A 13,397-nucleotide genomic window follows, 5' to 3' on the forward strand; every position below is an offset into this window, starting at 1 on the left:
GCAGTAAGAGTTTTTTCACCTTTTTTTCTAAGTTATACCTCTTTGGGACCCGTTCTTTCTTATGTCAGACATAGCCAGCACTCTTAACATCATCCGAAATCATGGCATTTAATTTGGTAGAGGGGAAAAAGTCAGTTTGTACACATATGTATAATGAAGACCTAATGTCTTCATAATGTCTGAATTACTTAACTGAACCACCACCTTGACATAACATGTCCCGTATGCTAAGGTAAAGCAAAATATGATTCAAACATTTGGTAATAGAAACTAATCTAATCCAAAACAACTTTAATGTATATGTATAATCTCACCCATATAGGTTTTTTAAGATAACTGCCCTGTCAGTTCTATATGTGTTTACTTGCTTATGTGTAAGACTAAACTAGGGATGCAGAAATGGGAGCACATAAGCATCACCTCTAAAAGGTACACCTGATAGCTTCTCAAATATTTGCACACTGAGCACAAAGGCTCATATAGGGTACTGTAACTGTGTTCAAATGAACACTTACAGAGCTCCTGTGATCAGGAACCCATGCTTACAAGGGTTCCAGATCACACAAGTTTTGCAACCACATTCAGTTGAAAACTATTACAAAGCCTAGTACAGACTCAGGCGCTCAGTGCATGAAGGTGTGGGAAGTTGCTAAGCATGCAGTGATCTTTGGGGACAGGGTTTATGTACATGCCCATACACCTGTCCTACCTATGAGTAGGTGAAGGCCTGAACAGAATTATACCCCCCCCCCAAAAAAAAAGGATTGATTGGTTTAGGGTGGAAGTGAGGAACAGTTTTTGAGTGGGGAAATGGATGACCTCACCACTACCAAGCCTTCCATAGATGGGATGACACTAGATGGGATGGCATCAATCCCAGAAGTTCAATTTTACCCAGTCTGTGTCCTCTACAGTGGGAGAAGGAGCAGGGACAATGAACAACTCTGATATGCTTTAATTATACATGAAATTTCCCCTATTAAAGCCCACACATACAGCAAATCGCCCAATCTAATCCCCTGCTCCAGAAACCATTTTGTAGTCTGTTCCAAAATCTGGGAACTTTATTTGCTGCACAGCAAATCAGACCTTCAGCCCCAAAGAAGCATGACTGGTCCTTCAGCTAATACATGAGTTGGCCTGGTTTCGTCTACCACATATCTTCCCCCAATGGAAAGGATGTGAAGTAGCTGAAGTCCTTTCCAATCATTGATCACTCCCTTGTGCACCACTGGTTTTTGTAACTGGGAAAATGTGTATAGTGTGTGTGTTTGAGAGAGAGAGAGAGAGAGAGAGAGAGAGAGAGAGAGAGAATCTGCATTGTTTCATCCACTCGAATCAGATATAACTGCAGGATCCCCCCACAGACATGCCTCTAGCCTTCCTAGCTGGAAAAGCCTGAGGCAAATAGGGGAATCTCCCAGCACTGGGGTGTGTGAATTGGGAAGGAGTAAATTTTGGAGCAGGGGATTCCAAATGGGGAGTCTCTGGGGGCTAGGTTAGACCTAGGGTTTTGGATTTCATCTTTCATGCTTTAGGGAGAGAAATATTGCAATCCAAAGCAGATCTATGAGCCCAAGTGTATTGTGATCATGTCTGTTTTCAAAATCTGCAGGACAGCAGCTATTGTCAGATATCCCATCCAAGTCATCAAAACAATAATCAGGTTCTTGGATTGCTTCCTCTGCTTGCAAACTGGAAGATGTGTGAATGAACACAGATATTATTTTGCCCTTTGAGGAGGGTTTGCCTAATCCTAGAACAATGTGGTCAACTTTGGCTTCATTTTTTCTGGCTTTATTAACTGTTATCTGTTTATTGGGACCACTGAGGCTTTCAACCTTTCCTGAAATCAGAGTGGGAGTCAGAGCAATATCCACAGAAAGTAGTGGAGTGGAGAAATGGCTCAGAAAGGATAAGCCCCATTAATTTCAGCATTCACCGGTCATCCTTGGACCCAACATAGGTTGACTTTACTTTTCAGAAAATCTGGTATAGTGGGCCTTTAGTATCTGATAGGATTTGGTTCCAGGATTCCCCCGTGGATATTAAAATCCATGGATGCTCAGATCCCATTATATACAATTATGTAGTAAAATAATGTCCCTTATATAAAATGGCAAAAATAAGGGGGTATTTTCAAGCTGTGGATGGTTGAATCTCTGGATGCAGAATCCATGGATATGGAGGGGAGACTATAACATTCTTTGTATACTGAAAGGAATAAAATTCTGTTAAAGTTAGTAACACTGCAATCAAAACAATCCAAAAAACACCCATTATGGAAGGAATAAAGTACCCTGGCAGATTACTTCAGTGTGGAGGGAGGGTGAGCTGAGAGAGGATTCTTTCAAGAAAGATAAGAATAATGTACTTTTGACTGCTACCATTACATGTTGCTCTAATGTCATTACATTAGCATTTCTACATGCTCATTTGAGATTAGTAAACAACCCCTCACAGCTGTAGAGAATATGTTAAGGGCAAAGGAGCAACTATTATGCCAAGCTGTGGGAATTCTGAAACAATAAAAGCCATTATTCAAGCAAAGTCTATATGACCTGGCATCTCCTTCCACCAGCAATAAATAACAACTATTGAGAAGGCACATGCATTGTTTAGGGAATGGCTTGTGTCGATTATGAGAAAGATAATAATACATTTATACTAGATTAAGTTCTTAACATGTACAAACACCATTTACTAGACCAGGAACAGATTAGCTCCTTAAGAATTTAACCAACAAAACCACTTTTTCTACACCTGTACTTTATACCAAAGTATTCTTTAGTTCTTAAGTCTTTATGGTGAAATCCACTTTTTGTCATTTAAAAGAAGGGGAACTAGTAGATATGCCCCAATGCTTAAACCCCTACATCACACTGGTACACACTGCCCAACAAGTCCTGTTTGCCCTGAGAGTAGCTAAATCACCTTTGTGCCATGTGTTGTTCATTTACTCTGTCATCTGAATATGGGTGCTTTCCCCTCCTCTATAGAAACATGCCAAGAAAACCCCATGACAGGTTGTCCTTAGGGTCACCATAAGTCGGAAAGAACTTGAAAGCAAATAACACACAGAGAGACATAGGTAGAACTCAGCCAATAAAAATGGACAGTTGAGATAAAACTATCTGGAAGCATCCATAGTTTTTTGTGGGTTTTTCGGGCTATGTGGCCATGTTCTAGCAGAGTTTCTTCCTGACGTTTCTCTGAAGATGCCAGCCACAGATGCTGGTGAAACGTCAGGAAAAAACTGCTAGAACATGGCCACATAGCCCGAAAAACCCACAAAAACTATCTGGAAGCCCTTCACTCATGGAAGCCCTCCCCAAAATTCTGAAAAGAAGAGGCAAAAAAAAAAAAAAAATAGTGCCCTCCATATCAATTCAGCAACCAGAAACTGACTAAACTGGTAGCTGGACCCTGAAAGAAAAGCAAAAGGACAGATCACTTGTCACACCTAAGGGCTGAATGACACAATTCTTTCTTCCAAAGGCTTGCCACTCTTCTGACTCTCAGCATGTTGCCTGTGGCAGCTGTCCCACCCAGTTAGATGGTAGAGCTGGCCCTGCCGTGGATGGGAAGGCTTATGTAGCAGTGCCATAAAAAGCTTAACCTACTGATTTCTTCGAGTCAAGTGAGAGTGGCCGTGTGAGATTTTCTACAGAGAACTATCTTCTATTTGAAAAGCTCCCAGAGGATAGTCCTCTTTTTGAAGGCTTCTCCCATTTGATAGGCTGTCCAATCCAACTCTTATTTAACAAAAAAGAATGGTTAAAAGGGATGGACATTAGGAACCTCGAAACTATCTATCAACTGTGAAGTCGAAGGCTTTCACAGCCAGCATCCATATTTTTTTTTAAATCTATCTATCAAAAGTGAGCACCTAGACTGCAGACTCAGCAGAAACACAGCTCACTTGGTCACAACCTTCCCCACTTAAGTGAGATGCAGTATAAATTCTGTTTCAATGATAGAAGTAATTTCCAATTTGGCATCTGTAAATTAACTCATGCAATTTAATTAAAATTGGAGTCATTTTTTTTCCTTTGGGGTGAGGGGTTTGTGTAAGTAGCTACCCTAGATCAAACTGCTCTTACAGACACAGGATTTTTCCCCTTCTGCTCACTGGCAATGTTTTAGATTGGGTTGGCCATTCCTAATCCTCATGATGTTTCTGGACTGCAACTCCCATCGTCCCTCATCACTGGCTATGCTGGTTAGTTGTCCACACATTTTAGATGTTTAATTCAACGCCACTGAGGTCAAATTCTAAAAATGCTGGCTCAATGGCCAGAAACCTTTTCTGCAACAAATGAGTTGATTTCCCTAGCTTCAGCGCAAATCCCAGTTTGATGTTTGGGTTATGAAGTACTCAGTATATTAGAAGGTTTGGCTACAGACAACTCATTAAAATAGCAAACTGGCAAAGAATAGATTGGGCCTATGTTCATATTTGGGTGGGAGACAGCCAACAAATACCAGGTGCTGTAGACTATATTTGAGAAGAAGGAACTGGCAAAACCACCTCTGAGTATTCCTTTCCTAAGAAAAGCCTATCTAATTCATGGGGTTGCCAGAAGTCAACAAGTGACTATTCGCATGCATGCTCTGAATTCAACAGTTAAGTGCTGTGGCAGTCTGTGGTATGGCAATTTTAAATCTCAGGAGCTCTAGAACGGTGCTTCTTAAGCTAAGTAATGTATGGGAATAGCAAGGTTTCTTTCCCAGTATGCCAGGGACTAGCATTATATTTGTACACGTTGACTACAACCCTTTCTTTTTCCCTCACAACTTTCCACAATCTGGCATCCAACAGCTTGCAGACCAGCACTGGTCTATGGACTACCATTTTGAGCAGCAATGCTCTAGAGAGTATTCTAAGATTTGGTTAAACAGAACTCCCACTCTGGACTTTGCCAAACTAATGTTTCGTCTTTTTTCTCAAACACACGCCCAAATACATCATGATGGATTTGGTGTTAAGTCAATGTTATTAGAATCATTCCTCTTAGACTAAAAAAAAATATTTAAAGGGGAAAGACACACTCAAAAACATATGTAATATGTACCCCACACTTACTAAGGCAACCTGAAGTAAACAATGTAGAGAACTCTAACATATATGTTAAAAAAGTTGTATCTCAACACTCAAGCAAATCTCACTTTGCTTTTTACACATCATGTTTAGATTTTTTTAAAAAAACTGTGAATTCCCCTTGGATAGGATTTTAAAATATATATTTGGTTTACTATTATCTGGATAATTTTCAGGGACACTGGTGTTGCAGGTAGCATTTCCACATTTCACACAAGTCAGCTTTCTAGCAGTTCCTATGGGGATAAGATAAATCTAAAATCATAACCAACAACTTCAATTATTTAATGGATGACAATTTAATGTTCGAGGGACTCCACAGTAACTTCAAAAGAACACAGTGGTAAAGAACAGAAAGAAAGAAAGAAAGAAAGAAAGAAAGAAAGAAAGAAAGAAAGAAAGAAAGCCTTTACAATGAACTAATTTCAGAGCTTGGTTTCTGTGACAGTTCATGTAATTTTTTTTCCACCCAGGGAAAGTCTCCAAACCCACTTCAGAACACTACCCTACAATCTGATTATTCATAGACTTGTCATTTTGTCAAAATAGCCTAGTATTATATAGAGAGAGGATAATCTATATATATCCATTCTCCACAACAAGGACAGAATACATCAGAACTGGCAGTCACTTGTCCACCTTGGGATCACACTTTTTAAAGACTCTATACAATACAGACTTCATGCAAAAAGAATTCAGTGCCTCCTTTTTTCCTCAAGGAAATGATCTTTCTAAGGGGCCAATCTTGGGCAGAGAGGTGCCAAAGCTGTGCTTGGTCCTTTCTCCATTGGCTCCTCTTCCACTGTAACTTCTTCTCAGCTATGTCCTGCCATGTGCCATTTCAAAAGTGCCTTACGTTTTGTAACAAAAAAAATAGTTGACAAGGGAATGGTCAAGCACCCCTTGTGAAGTTGTTTTTCCTTAGAAGAAAGGTAACTGTTAAAGTTTTCTTACCTATCTATAATGTGCAGATTGGCTATTAGATAAAACTTGGAGAAAAAGCACAGATAATGTCTTTATCATGTATTATTTTTGTTCCTCAAGAAAAATAATATCTGTATCATTTATTGTAACGGTAATACTCATTAGCATTTGGGAGCATTTAAATCAGTGGTAGGCAAAGTATAGCTGAGCCAGTGTGGTGTTTGAGAGCTGGACTATGACTCTGGAAAGCAGGGTTCGAATCCTGGCTCGGTCATGTAAACCTACTGGGTGACGTTGGGCAAGTCACACTCTCTCAGTCTCAGGAGAGCAATGGCAATCCTCTGAGGGAACTTGCCAAGAAAACCCTGTGACAGAGTTGCCGTAGGATCACCATAAGTAGGAAATGACTTGAAGGCACATAACACACAAGAGCCAAAGTGTAGCTCACAGGCTGCACATGCCTCCCAGGGGCATTCTTCTGACTCCCCAGGGGTCAAAGATTTATTTGTTTCCAAATAACCTCCAGGGGCATTTTCACCATGTTTTGATGCCTCCATTGGGCCATTTTAGGGCAAGGAGAGAACTTTTTAAAAACAAGAAGTGATCAGAAAGTGACCCAGTTGTAAGAAAGACCTTAGATGGGCTTAAGATAAATGTAAGAAATGTTCCCACATCTCAAACTTCAAATTTTAAATTTTCTTTTGCTGGGTAGGTACAGGCCTCCAGATCTTCCTGGCACCTTATGCATCTCCCTCCCTTCCAACAGTTGCTCACTCCTGATTCAAACCATTCAAAGTTCTTCAAGTATTTTTCCTCCATAACACAAAAGTTTTTTTCTGAATTGGTCCCCCTGATGATGTAGACAACAATTCCACCATCTCTGACCACAAGCCTAGGCTACATTACAGCAACCTTGTATGGTAAAAAAAATGTTATCCTTCATTTGCACATGGATGTTAAGGGAATGTGTATGTTAGCATATCCAGAGTCACCAAACAAACTAACAAATGAGAGAAGGCACAAAACATGGACTTCTCTGGTTTATTGTTGAAGGTTTCAGGCATTACTTTATAAAAAAAATTCTATACACTGAAAAAAGACAATAAAAATTGAAGTAAAATCCAATCTCCTTCTCAGTAACAAGATTTCAGACATAACCCTTGAAGCACCATTCCCTTCCACATAATATTTTTTTTTAGATTATTGTCTAAAGGAGAGGCAGGCTGTATCCTTAGGAGGCATTCTAATAAAATAAGGAAGAAGTGGTCATTTAAGGGACGAAGCTATGAAACAAAAGGTTCTTCCCCTAAAGTAAAAGGACAGATGGCCACTGTGATTTTATTGGCCATTTAGATGCAAAGTATACTATAACCCAATAAGAATCTGCCTGTCATCTGTTGTTCCAAAAAACATTCACACTTGTTCAAAAAAACATTCACATTATTAACTTAAAACAGCTTCTAGTCTGCTTGTGTGGGAGAATTCACTGCTCTCATTTTTGCTGGTATACAGTTGTCATCGACACAGCTGTACAGAAAGCAACATCCAATCTACATCCTATTGCTTGTGGAATATTCCCCTCAAACAGGGGTGCAGAAAGTATGGCACATGGCCCTCCTTTCAGGGCAACTAAAGCCCCTGACTCCCCATAACCACAGCCAAAAATGGGGAGAGGGGAATGTAAAAAGATAGCGGGTAAAGTTAAATAATTTCTGTCTGAAGACTTTCTGGAGCAGTGAATTGCTTCAAAATGCCTCGCCATCCCCCCCCCCCCCCCCCCGAAACAGAACCAAAAATCTAGATGTAGGGTTGCCAGATTCAAAACTGGAGACGGTTCCTTTACCTTTAATAGGTGTGTAGAATTAGGGATTTCAACAGATGTTGCATATCATACAGACAGGTAACAAGCAACAACTGCTAAAATTCCCTCTTCTAAACAATAATTAGGAGTTCTGATGGCACAGTGGTTAAATGCCAGTACTTTGGCCACTCACTCACAAACATAAGGTTGTCACAAATTAGAGGATCAGAACTATAAAAAATTAAGAATAGAAATTAAAAGGAAATTAGAAGAATATAAAAATATAAAATTATCATGGTTCGGTAGAATCGCATTAATAAAAATGAAAATTCTGCCTAAGATTAATTTTTTGTTTAGGATGTTGCCAATACAAATATCAGAGGTTGAAATTAAAAATTGGCAAGTATTAGTGAATAACTATTGTAATGGGAATAAAAAAGCAAGGATTAATAAAAGATATTGGTATAAACCCCAAAAAGAAGGAGGTTTGGGTCTCCCAAATTTAAAATTGTACTATAATGCAAACCAAATAAGATATATTATAGATGGAATCATAGAGAAAGGGGAATTAGATTGGTTAGAGATGGAAACAACAGGAATAGAGGAAAAATTGGAAAATATATTTTTTAAAGAACTTACTATGAAAGAAATGAAGGAAATAGAAAACCCCTTTTTAAAGAATATATTAGAAATTTGGAAAAAAAAATAAAGAAAAACTAATGCCAGCTATTTCACCTTTAACACCAGTTATAATGCTAAAAATTTTTCCAGTAAATTTAAAGGAAGAAGTAGGGAAATTAGTAAAAGGTCAAGAAATATATAGGATAAAAGAATGGATGAAGACTATGAGGGAGAAAGGGAAAATAAAGGAGAAATTGCAAGGATCAAAATTAACTTGGTATAATTGTATTCAGTTGGAACAATGGACAAAGAAGTATGAGAAAAATATAGGAGAGATTAGAGAATACACAAAATTTGAACAGTTGATTAGGCAAAGAGAAAGTATAGAGGCGAATGAAACTTTGAAAGGGGTCACAAGTGAAATATATAAATTACTATTAAAATATAATGAGAAAGAAGATTATTTAAAGACAACATGGGAGGATGATTTGGTACAAAAAATAAATGACCACGAATGGGGGAAAATTTGGAATCAACGCCATTTAAAATTTTATTCTATACGAATAAAAGCGAACTATTACAAAATAATTTGGAAATGGTATTTAACGCCTGTAAGGTTAAGTCATATAAATAAGAATTATTCAAGGTTATGTTGGAGAGGGTGTCAAGAGATAGGCACTTATATGCATATGTGGTGGGGTTGTAGAACCGTAAGGAAATTCTGGCAAATTGTATTTGAGGAGATAAAAGAAATAACAAAAATTGATTTAGAATTTAGTCCAAAGATAGCGTTATTATCTTTATATGATAAAATTAACTGCACCCAAGTTATAAAGGATCTAATTACAAATTTATTAACAGCGGCGAGATTAATGATAGCAAAAAAGTGGAAAGACCAGGGAGATTTACAAATACAAGATTGGTATAGAGAGATTTGGCAAATAGCAATTAATGATAAGTTAACTAGTGAAATTAAGTTTAGAAGAGGAATAATCAAGAGAAATGATTTCGAAGCAATATGGAAAACATTTGTACAAAAAGTTTTAGGAAAAGAAGGAGGTGTTTTACCACCAGAGGAAGAGTTACAATTCTGGAGATAGAGTAATAAGAAGACAGGCTCGGGTGATGGGGAGCACTTGGGGAAGGGGGAAATTATGAAAAATATATGATGAAAAGAAATATGAATTAAAGTTAGATAAAGTAGTAAAGAATGGAATATAAAGGGATATATTATATGTATGGGGAATATAATGTAAAAGTTTTTTTATATATTATTGTAAGGTGAATTTAATCAATATTTTATCAATTTATTATAATAACATGTATCAATTTCATTCTACCAATAAAATAACCCAGTTACAAAAAACAAACAAACAAACAAACAAACAAACAAAAACATAAGGTTGTGAGTTCAATACCAACCAAGGGTTCAAACTTGACTCAGGCTTGCATCCTTCCGAGGTCTCTAAAATGAGTACCCAGCCTGTTGGGGGCAATTAGCTTACAATGTGAAGGTGAAGGCTTTCATGGCCGGCATCCATAGTTTTTTGGTGGTTTTTTTTGGGCTATGTGGCCATGTTCTAGAAGAGTTTATTCCTGAAGTCTTGCCAGCATCTATGGCTGGTATCTTCAGAGAACTATACTTTCTCTGAAGATGCCAGCCACAGATACTGGCAAAACATCAGGAATAAACTCTTATAGAACATGGCCACATAACCTGAAAACCCCACAAAAAACAATTAGCTTACACATTGTAAACTGTTTAAGGAATACTGAAGTGCACTGATAAGCGGTGTAGAAATGTACTTGCTATTGCTATAATTAAAGGTAAAGGAGCTCTCTCCAGTTTCCATCTGGCAACCCTACCCAGGGGTTACATCATCTGATTGCCCAAGCTTGCCAAAGTCCTGCTCGTTTTGGACAGTGCAACCCACTATAAGGACATGGAGGCTAAAACTGCACCCTTTCAACTGCCACAGTTGCCCAGCTCTGGCCTTAAGCTCTGCTTCTAAATTCCGCATTTGATTGTACTCTTTAAGGATGTATTTCCCCATATACATGCACTTTGCTTGTGAAGCTCTGAAAAGCACTCTTGTACACTGGGACAAAACCCAACACTGGACTTCCACTGGAAGAGGAGAACACATCAGGGAGTGGGGGGATGTCTCCCTACTGTAGCCCTCCAAAGCCAGTTTTAGATCAACTCAAAGAACTGTATAGTGAAAGGGGAACAGGAAGGGCAGAATTTCTTGGAGTTGTGGTAATACTGGCTCCGAAGGGCTACAGTAGCTCTGAAGCGGCTGCAGCACTACCACTGTGTTGGATTTGGGTCTTGAGGCAGAACAACAGCTGTCAAGTGACTAAATCATTTGTGACTTGATCAGAGGTAATTACATACATTTTAGACACAGGCTGAATCTCCCTTATCTGAAATGATTTTGATGTTAAGTGTTTTAAATTTCAGATTTTTTTGGATTTTGGAATATTTGTATATACATAATGAGATGTCTTCGAGATGGGACGCAAGTTTAAACACAAAATTTGTTTATGTTTCTCATATGCCTTGTATAAATAGCCTGAAAGTAATTTTATACACAATATGTTTTTAAATAGTTTTGTCCATGAAACAAAGATTGTGTACACTGAACCATCAGAAAGCAAAGGGGTCACTAACTCAATCACTCATGTGGAGAATGTTGGATTTTGGAGTATTTCAGAATCCCAGATAAGGGGGACTCAACCTGTATAATCAAAGCCTTTATAAACTTACTGATTTGAGATACAGAAGCAAATATAATATAAATTATAATTTTTAAAAATACTCTTTTCTCTTTTGACTCCTTTTTAGTTTCAATACAAGATAACTATAGCAGCCTGCAAAAAAACATTTGGTTAAACTTTGCACTTACTGATTAAAAATGTCCTCTATTGATTAATTATCAATAACTTTAGTTGATTAATTTATCAAGAATGGAAATTATTCTCAGATTCTAAGTTTATTACAATCATTAAATTAAATGTTAGGCTTCAGACAACCATAAATTCCAAATATTCAGCTTTCCCTCTTTGACACTTGGAGTCTGATGAATTGCTTCCATTCTATTATGCTGTATGTGCACCTCATAACAGTTAAATGAATGTTTCCCATTCTCTTGTATTATTGCTTAATTTTAAAGAGAGTGGGAGACAACTCAAGTTCCAACAGATCTGTAAAAACACAAAATAAAGAAGCCACCATGATAGAGGCTTTGAATAAAGGAACTCCCATTAACCTGTTCCTTTCATCCTTAGGCTATCACCACATTCCAGAATACCAGACTAATGACTAAATCGGTGACTTATTATTAATCAACTCCAATTCTTCTCTGCAATCAACCCTTGGAAGGACTGTTAGATTTATCCCATTTTTATCAAGACAATTACAGACAGTTGTTTTAGAGACACACTGAAATCACACCGCCTCCAAGACTCTTCACTTTACACCCACTTGGCCATTTACATCACTTACACCATTCCTCAAGTCCCACATAACTCTACTTACAGCCCCGTTGAGAATCATCACACGGTTGGGGACTGTATTTATGACAGCTTGAAAAGAAATCCCAGATGCTGTAGCCACATTTTCTTTGTCCCAGTAGGCAAGTCCTCCTCAGCCTTTGAATCTAAATGGGAAGAGGATGGCATAAAGGGCTCTCAACTACAATGTACTTTAAAGCAGTGGTTCTCAAATGGTGGGACAGAATCCCCAAAAGGGGCACGAGAGTTGCTTGAGACTTGAATGCCCTGATCTCCCGTCTCTTCCCAAACTTTTAAATGTAAAATTTACACATGCATTGAATTAAATACTGAATTTACTTAAATAAAACTGTTCTAATTTGAATGATGTTATTGTCTTAAAAATGTTCCAATATGAATATACATTGTTGAATATGAATACACACTACATAAACATCAAGTGGGGTGGCGCAACATCCACATGTAGATGTAAAGAGTGAAAAGTTTGAGTACATCTGCATTAAAGACAATATATAGCTACAGAGATCCTACTACTGGCTGGCAGAGTTGGCTCTATCATTAGGCACAATGTGGTAATTGCCTTAAGCAGCTAACTTTGTGTTGTTTTTGCCGTTGTGTGCATTTAAGTTGTTTCCAACTTATGATGACCCTAAGGTGAACCTATCCTTGGCAAGATTTTTTCAGAAGGGAGTTGCCAATGCCTTCCTCTGAGGCTGAGTGAGTGTGACTTGTCCACGGCTGTCCAGTGGCCATTCATGACTGAGTGGTAATTCGAACCCTGGTCTCCATGTCATAGTCCAACAATGAAACCACAAATTGTTACTTATTTACTCACTCATAGGCTCGATAGATGGCCCCTAAGGGGCAGCTCTGTGCCACCCCTTTCCTCGCCGGATCGGAGTCTTGGCAACCACATGCTGCGGCCCGTATCTGGCCTTTCTGCAGTGCAAAAAGAAGCCGCAAAAAGCAGCTCCTTTTTGTGCTGTGGAAAGGGCGCTCTAGCTGCCATGGTAGCAACTTTTTACCACTTCTTCGGCACAGCGCTTGTAAGCATTGCACCGAAGAAGAACCATGATGCTGCCTGCTGCATGCCCCCACATCACTCCCATGCCAGCATATAATGCCAGTCTGTACAGCCCCTCAGAGACAAATCCATGTTAGTCTGGAATATCAGTATGCAAAGGGACTTTGTAGCACCTTTGGGACCAATTGTGCGAAAGAAGTTGTAGACTTGGGTCTATGAAAGACTGGCATCTGAGGAAATAGACCAAGTCTACGAAAGCTTATGCTACAACTTCTTTCACACAGTTAGTCTCAAAGGTACTACAATGTCCCTTTGCTTACTCATTTATTATTACTGTGTATTTACTGCTAGAGAAGGGGAGAAATACATATTGAATTTTCTAGCTTTGGTGAAAAAAATAGTATGATGCA

The 13,397-nt window shown here is 38.4% G+C and overlaps 1 protein-coding gene across 2 annotated transcripts in view; it reads right to left on the reverse strand.

Moving 5' to 3' along the window:
• MOB3B (MOB kinase activator 3B) overlaps positions 1-13,397 on the reverse strand; it is a 99,021-nt gene that overhangs the window by 71,876 nt on the left and 13,748 nt on the right. Inside the window, exon 2 of one of the 2 annotated variants that reach the window (XM_089488142.1) lies at positions 11,989-12,109. The exons of the other annotated variant lie outside the window; for it this stretch is intronic. The gene's annotated coding sequence lies outside the window, so the exon portion shown is untranslated. The remainder of the gene's footprint in view (positions 1-11,988; positions 12,110-13,397) is intronic. 2 annotated transcript variants of the gene reach the window in all.

This window comes from Sceloporus occidentalis, unplaced genomic scaffold (assembly GCF_023333645.1).
Source record: "Sceloporus occidentalis isolate IW3139 unplaced genomic scaffold, rSceOcc1.0.p SCAF_1, whole genome shotgun sequence".
Lineage (NCBI taxonomy): Eukaryota > Metazoa > Chordata > Lepidosauria > Squamata > Phrynosomatidae > Sceloporus > Sceloporus occidentalis.